The following is an 8,395-nucleotide window of genomic DNA, read 5'->3' on the forward strand; positions in this document are numbered from 1 at the left end:
GGTCGGGTAGACCATTTGAAGTCGATAGCGATCAAATCAAGACAATAATTAAGAACAATCAATGTTATACCATGTGGGAGATAGCCAACATACTCAAAATATCCTAATCAAGTAGTGAAAATCATTTGCACCAGCTTGGTTATGTTAATCACTTTGAGGTTCGGGTTCCACATAAGTTAAGCGAAAAAACCTTCTTGACCGTATTTCCACATGCGATTCTCTACTTAAACGTAAAAAAAGTTCCGTTTTTAAAAACAAATTGTGACAGGAGATGAAAAGTGGATACTGTACAATAACGTGGCGCAGAAGAGGTCGTGGGGCAAGTGAAATGAACTGACACCAACCACACCAAAAGCCGGTCTTCACCCAAGGAAGGTAATGCTGTGTATACGGTGGGATTGGGAGTCCTCTTTTATGAGCTCCTTCTGGAAAACCAAACAATTAATGCCAAAAAGTACTGCTCCCAATTAGACCAACTGAAAGCAGCACTCAACGAAAAGCGTCCAGAGTTAGTCAACAGAAAATACATAATCTTCCATCAGGATAACACAAGACCTCATGTTTCATTGATGACCAGGCAAAAACTGTTACGGCTTGGCCGGGAAGTTCTGATTCATCCACTGTATTCACCAGACATTGCACCTTCAGATTTCCATTTATTTCGGTATTTACATAATTCTTTTAATGGAAAAAATTTCAATTCCCTGGAAGACTGTAAAAGGCACCTGGAAGAGTTCTTTGCTCAAAAATATAAAAAGTTTTGGGAATCTGGAATTATGAAGTTGCCTGAAAAATGGCAGAAGGTAATGGAACAAAACGGTGAATACGTTGTTCAATAAAGTTCTTGGTGAAAGTGAGAAATGTGTCTTTTATTTTTATTTAAAAACTGAAGGAACTTTTTGGCCAACCCAATAGATGTAGCATTCCTTTAATTCATCAAGCAATTGAAATCATCTCTCATGATGGACTCAAGCATAAGATGGAGGTTGGACTCTAAAAGCTGAGATCTTATGATCCCATGGATTCATGTTAACCTAAAGGCAAGGTTCAGGAAAATTGCTGTTGAGTTCTTCATTTGAATATTTTCTATTCAACAATTTTACCAATGACTTAGATGAAGGTGTGAAATTATACTCATCAGACTCAAAAAATAGTTTATATTTATGAAGTGCTTACTTTGTATAATCCACACACTGGGCTAATTGTTTTACACTGATTGTTTTGTTTAACCTTCAGAACAATAATTCTGTGATGTAGGTACTGTAATTATCCCCAATTTATAGCTGGGAAAAGTTAAGTAACTTCTGCAAATTCACAATGCTACTTAGTGGTGGAGCTGGGATTTGAGTCCAGGCTACCTGTCTCCACACCCAAAGCTCTCATCCACCTAACTGGCCACCAAAACTGGCCAGGATTGGCACAATTATAAGTGAAGGAAGCAGTATACTTAAAATATTCTCTAGGCGAAATTGCTGGGCAAAAATCAATATTATGAAATTTAAGAGGAATAAATATCAATTCGTCTATTAAAATAACGTAAGTCAATTACACAAAAGCAGGCAGAGGAAGGCCTGGTGTGTCAGAGTGCCTTGGGATCATCTCATATCCTGCCAGCCTCACCTCTGTTACCAGCCACTGCAGCAGCACATGTCCCTAGAGCGTCTGCAGGCCACTTCTGCCAACAGCACCTCGTTTAAAGAGCTTATCTCTCTGCCCTGAGATTCTTAGGAACCACACCTTGAGAAGACTGCTCAGGTTACACGCCACAGCAGCTGGAGTCATCCCTAACCAACCAGGGATGACAGCTGATGGATAAATGCATTTTGCTGTCAATGCTTTTTATTGAGAGCGATTCTGACAAGCATTCTATGGCCTCAGATGGTCCTAGTAAGATCCAGTCCCAGTTGCCTGCTACAGCACCCAACTTCACAAGGCATCTTTGAATGTTTTTTCCTCCTTCTCCATTTCCTGCTCCCTGGTCCACCTCTGATCCCTGGAATCACCCCCAAAGGCCCCACCTGCACACATATTCTTGTCTCAGACTCTGCTTTTGGATAGTGTCTTAGTTCAGGCAGTTATTTTAAAAAAATGCCATAGACTGTGTGGATTAAACAACAAACATTTATTTCTCATAGTCCTGGAGGCTAGGAAGTCCAAGATCAAGGTGCTGACAGATGTGGTATCTGGTGAGAGCCCACTTCCTAGTTCACAGAGGGCTGACTTCTCAGTCCTCACAGGGTGGAAGGGATGAGAGTGCTCCCTGGGGCCTTTTTCCTAAGGGCATGAATCCCATTCACAAGGGCACCACCTCATGACCTAATCACCCCCAAAGGCCCCACCTCCAAATACCATCACATCGAGGATTAGGTTTTAACATAGGAGTTTTGGGGAGAAACAAACAATCTACTGTACCAGGTAAAAACACTGGCCTGGCAGCGAATCATGGAAAAATTAGATCTTACTATATGACCAATTCAGCTGAAGACGGGAATGTGATATGACAGAAAGAAGGAGGGGGAAGGGAGAGGAGAAAAAGAGAAAAGAAGAAAGGGGAGAAAGAGAGAGAGAGGCAGAGAGAGAGGGGGAGACACTGGCATAAAGACATTACTATCTGAAGACCTGCAACAGTTCAGTTGGCAGTACCATCTTACAATTCTCAGCATCCATGGAGAATCAGTACTTCTCACATTAGGGCCCTTTGAATTATTTTGTGGGTACCAGAAGGGTTTGATTGACACCTCCCCACCCCCACCCCCCCACACACCGTCATGAGCTGTGATTTGGTCCCCTTGCAATTCTGCCCTCCAGCTCTGTGCTCAGCTTCCTGAGGGCAGAGCTTCCATACTCATTTTAAAGGATGCTCGGCTAGGCACCCCTGGATTGTCAAGGGATTACTGTTTGCTTTTTTGTCTTGTTTTGTTGTTTGTTTTGACTTCTTGGGCTTTTACAAATGACTCTTATGCTGCAGCATCCTTGAAGAAGAAGGCCCGCCACAACAGGTAACGGGAATAATGTGAATAATACCTTGTGTATATATAACACCTCTTTTCCTAAGTGCTTGAGGTGTCTTCACATCTATGATTATCTTCATGACATCCCTATGAAGTGGACCAAAGCAGACAGCACATGGGCTAGGATCTAGCCTGTCAGGTTTCCAGTGTTCCCAATAGAAAGCTTAAGAGATACTTGACTGAGTCATAGGCATTTTCAAAATCTTGCAACTTCTAGACTAAGAGTTTGTCTGTTTTCTTGGCTTTGTGGTTCTTTCCAAAGTTAATTACCAACCTTAATTACTTCTAGTTATGAGATATCCAAGACTATGTTCTTTGTAAACACGTGCTACTTTATTAGTTAAGTCTAAATATTTACAAAATCTTTCAATCTAGTAGTTTGGCTTCTCTGATAATGGTTGTCTTTATCTCTTTATGAAAGAAGATATTGAGAGAGATATCCAGCCTTAGTGCCCAAAGCTTGCAGGAAACAGAAGAGCTTCTACCTTCCCTTATTTCATCTTCTGTGTTTTACTTTTAATTGGAGACTCTGTGAGCAGGAGACGTTGGAGCAGAGTGAAACAGGTAAATTACCATGGTATTAGAGAGGGTGGGTATATCAAAGATGAGGAAAGGGCCAAGTTTGTAAGCATAAATAACGACCACACAACATTTTTCAACACTGATGGCTTTGTGGTATCCAAAAATGAAAAACTATTTTCAAGGTACCCCTGAATGACCTGTTCATGCCCAGGTCTCCGCAGGGTGCCTTGACAGTGTCTATAGACTATACCACTCACCAAGAATCTGAGCCATGTCTCTGAATATGAAATTATTCCCTCATAGATGCTTAGAGAAGACCTGTGTGTATGTTCACATGAGAAAGAAAATTGGTCCACAGATTAACTGCTGTGTTTCTTAGCTAAGGTCTTTGGATAAACTCCAAGGCAATAAATCATCACATGCACCAGGAGAGAATTTTTTTGACAGTTAGATCTATCTATATGACCCTGCTATATACTGCCACACAATAACAATAATGGACACCTGACATTGGTATACCATTGTACAAGTTACAAAGCACTTTCTCACTTGCAATAAACATATCAGTAGAGGTAACTTGGATTGACCCTAATCCTAACCCTAACCTTAACCCTATTAAGGTAGTATTGTATAGGAAGGGTTTTTCTCAAGAATGTAAATGGAGATAAACAGATCAAATGAGGGCTAGCAGTAAAAGTTTGGGAAAAAAGTTGCAGAGCATATTATTTGAATGAGGGTTGAGGGCATGAAGAGTCATAGAAAACCAAGGTTATGGAGGTTCCTTTAAAAACTAACAATAGAACTACCATACGAGCCAGCAATCCCACTGAGGAAACCATAATTCAAAAAGAGTCATGTACCACAATGTTCATTGCAGCTCTATTTACAATAGCCAGGACATGGAAGCAACCTAAGTGCCCATCGACAGATGAATGCATAAAGAAGACGTGGCACATATAGACAATGGAATATTAATCAGCCATAAAAAGAAACAAAATTGAGTTATTTGTAGTGAGGTGGATGGACCTAGAGTCTGTCATGCAAAGTGAAGTAAGTCAGAAAGAGAAAAACAAATACCGTATGCTAACACATATATATGGAATCTAAAAAAAAAAAAAATTGTTATGAAGAACCTAGGGCCAGTACAGGAATAAAGACGCGGATGTAGAGAATGGACTTGAGGACATGGGGAGGGGGAAGGGTAAGCTGGGACAAAGTGAGAGAGTGGCATGGACATATATACACTACCAAAGGTAAAACAGATAGCTAGTGAGAAGCAGCCACATAGCACAGGGAGATCAGCTTGGTGCTTTGTGACCACCTAGAGGGGTGGGATAGGGAGGGTGGGAGGGAGACTCAAAGGGAGGCGATATGGAGATATATATATATATAGCTGATTCACTTTGTTATACAGCAGAAACTAACACAACATTGTAAAGCAGTTATACTCGAATAAAGATGTTAAAAAAAGAAAGAAAAAGAATTAGAGAAAGTAAATCATCTTTCTATTGGATTATGAAGGAAAGAATATCACAATCCCTTGCTGACGATATAAGGCAATGTACACAACACGCACCGGCAATCGTGAAACAACGTATAGGTCAGTGTAAGTCAGGGCTGGTAGTGCTGCCAGTGTATGACTGTGCCCCGTGAGGGGCTGTTACTGAAGCCCGTCGTGAAGGATGCACACGTGTTCCCCACGTCCCCGTCCTCCCTGGAGCAGTGTGACCTAGGGAGGGATTAAAGCCTGAGAGACTACTGAGAGGACTACCTTTTTTTTATGATTTTAAATTTTAAGGGTTTTGAAGGCAGGAATTTTATCTTGTGCGTGTTCTCTAGTACATTTATGGGTATCAATGAGAAAATTAAACAAATCTTGGAAATAAAAACAGACAGTAATTAATCACAATAACCTTAGTACCCAGGAGTCATTTTCTGTCTTCGAAGCGCTACTGTGAACTGGAGCCGTGTATTTATACAGTCCAGGGTCATTTTGAACGATGAGTTTTTTCAGCTTGCTCATGGTAAGTAAGTGATTAAGTGAGGCAGAGAAACGACGAGAAGTGCGTGATTTCGCCATCTTGGCCTCCACGCTCGCTCTCCCCTTTGCCCCAAGGTCGCACTCGTCACTCCATGCGGTCATGGAGGCAGGTAAATTGGAGAGGCCTGACTAGGGGAGAGGCTGGGCATCTACAGACCTCACTGGAGGCCAGATCCTATCTGTCCAGCCTGTATGTCTTCTTCAGATTCTTAGAGCCATTGCTCCAACACCCACAGGAAAGCCCGGTTATCACTGAGTGCAACAGGAGCTGAAGACATTTTCTCCATTCTCACTGACACGGACGGCAAATGACTCTGCCAGGAGATAATACCTAGCGCCTCATTATTTCACCACGCAGAGACTTGGGGCTCAGATAACTGCATTCTAACACACACAGCAAGCACACATGGACACTAAAATAAATGCTTCTAATTAACAAATGAAAATACTTCTGAGCCAAGTGAGAGCTGTCAGCTGCTTAAGTAGCGTCCGTAGTCACTGGGGTTGCCCATGACAGATCAAACCATTTAAAAACATTAGAGCTACACAAGGGACGGGATTCTCAGACTCATCCACAGAATGGCTTTTTGGTTCACTCTGCAGAAGATTTTTTTCCTATTTGTAATAAATGAGTTTAAGCCAGAATCAAAGTTTGATACTTAAAAAAAAATCAGCCAGTACAATTGATAGAACCAGTTAAAAGAATGAAACACTTTTGAGTGGAAACAATGATTCATGAACTGCTCTTCCCTACAGGAGATGAAACCATTTGAGCTTTCCTTAGAGAGATGCTTATATTGCTGGCAACGTTGAAAAAAAACTTCATTATATAGAGAAAATTCCGGCCTTCAATTTTTCTTCTTGAGAGGGTTCAGTGGTTGCTTTGGTATATGTGTGTCTCTTGGTGAGTGTGTGTGTGCATGCGCACACACACGAGTGTGTTTCGTAAAATTAGATTCTAGCAAAGGGAAAGCGCATTTATGCAAAAGCAATTCATCAACCACTTCTGTGCTCAGAATTCACGGAGGTAATTTAGATACTTTAATGGCAAGGTAGTTTAGGTAGGTAGGAGGCGATGTCCCCTCCCCTGCCCTACAGCTATGGTAATAGAAAACGTGTGCTCTAAATGAATCTTTTCAGGAAAGTAATTCTCGTTTTAATTATTTATCCACTACCAAATATAAAATATAATTACGCAGCTAATGTCCATGGGAGCAAAATCTACAGCACAGGATAGAGTAGACGAGCTTTCAGCTTTGAGAAATTTTCCACTTAAAAAAGAAGATATTAAAAAAAATAAGATTAGCCAAATGCAGCTTTTAGTGCTAATCTTATTTTCATAATGTTACTGTTTAGCAAGAGACCGCCGCTTGCTCAAACAAAATGGCTCCAGAATTTGCAGTGTTTTTACCATGACCTTGACCTTTATGATGTCAGACATATATTACTTCTCTGCTATAATTTACTATTGACATCACGGATTAAATTTGTTGTTTCAGCTAATGTAACTGAGCAAGCAAGGTAGATTGTGAAACCGAAGCCAGATACTGAAATACGAGGGTTGTCAAGTATAAATTTACAAAAGATATTCAGACTGGGTGTGGAAGACAAAAATAAATGGACAGAGAAGCTGTTTTTGACAGACTGCAAGGGGCTAGAGACTTCAACTTGAACATTGTAAATCCAAATGTCACGAAACGCTGCTGCAGAGTGAGAGATGCGTCTATTCCTCAGGAATATAAATGGTGATGGGAAACCAAACTTTCAAGATGTGCGTTTTTGAAAAGTATATCCCTGCTGCCTGATAACAAACTCACCGATCTCTTCCTCTTCTCCCCTTACCCCAGCTAAAAAATCACTGCAAGTACCCCCCGCCCCAGAACCTGTAATAACCACAAAGCCAGGGTTCCCCAAGACACCATTTGGACAAGAAGCCAAGGCATGTCAAGAAATACATTAAGATGCATCTTTTAAAGAAAAATAAATTACCTCAGTGGCTGTATTCCCCAAACGTGAGCCATGACCAGTTTTCATGTCTCATACAAATAATATTTTTAATACCAAAGTGTAAGTCGCTTACGAGGGGATATTGTAACCATTGAAACACGTAAGGGTGCTCACATCACTCAGCATGTAACCCCTAGGAAAGCAGTCAAGCCCCCCACCCCATGGCGGGTCTCTTAGAATAACAGTCTGGTCCGCAAGGCTGTTGTAGGACCAGGCTTCCTTTGTAACGTCCCTAATGTTTTATTTTCCCAGATACCTTGCCAGCTAAAAGGATTTTAGAATAACTGAAATCAGAACACAATAAATGTGGGCTGTGTAGACGGATTGATGGGTGACTAGCACAAGAAGCACAGCAAGTCTAGAAAGTGAAAATGCTTCTCCGTGTCACAGCTTGCTGTTAAGGATGACGCCCATGTGGATTGCTCAGTGTAGTCTAGGGTTAGACGGCTCATGGGCGTGTCCAGTGGGCATGCATTTGGGGCACTTTTGGGGGATAAATAGCCTGGGGTTCCTCTTGTCCCTATAAACTCAATAACTTGCTATCCAACCTTTTCTATGGAAGGTGAGAGAACTCTATCTGAGTCTATGAGTCAGATATACAGAGAACATTATGGAATAACACCTAGGACTTTATGCTGGACTGGGCCTTGAAATCATTTAGTATCACTACAAATAGACTTTGTCCTCAAGTTCATAGTCCAATGTCCAGGTGTGTCTATGTGTAAGAGAGAGAATGCATATTCTAAGAGCAAATCTAATGTGGGAAATTGGGGATATGAGTACGTTTCTTTGCTCCTTGACCCAAATAGTGCCT

This window comes from Pseudorca crassidens, chromosome 6 (assembly GCF_039906515.1).
Source record: "Pseudorca crassidens isolate mPseCra1 chromosome 6, mPseCra1.hap1, whole genome shotgun sequence".
NCBI classification, from domain to species: domain Eukaryota; kingdom Metazoa; phylum Chordata; class Mammalia; order Artiodactyla; family Delphinidae; genus Pseudorca; species Pseudorca crassidens.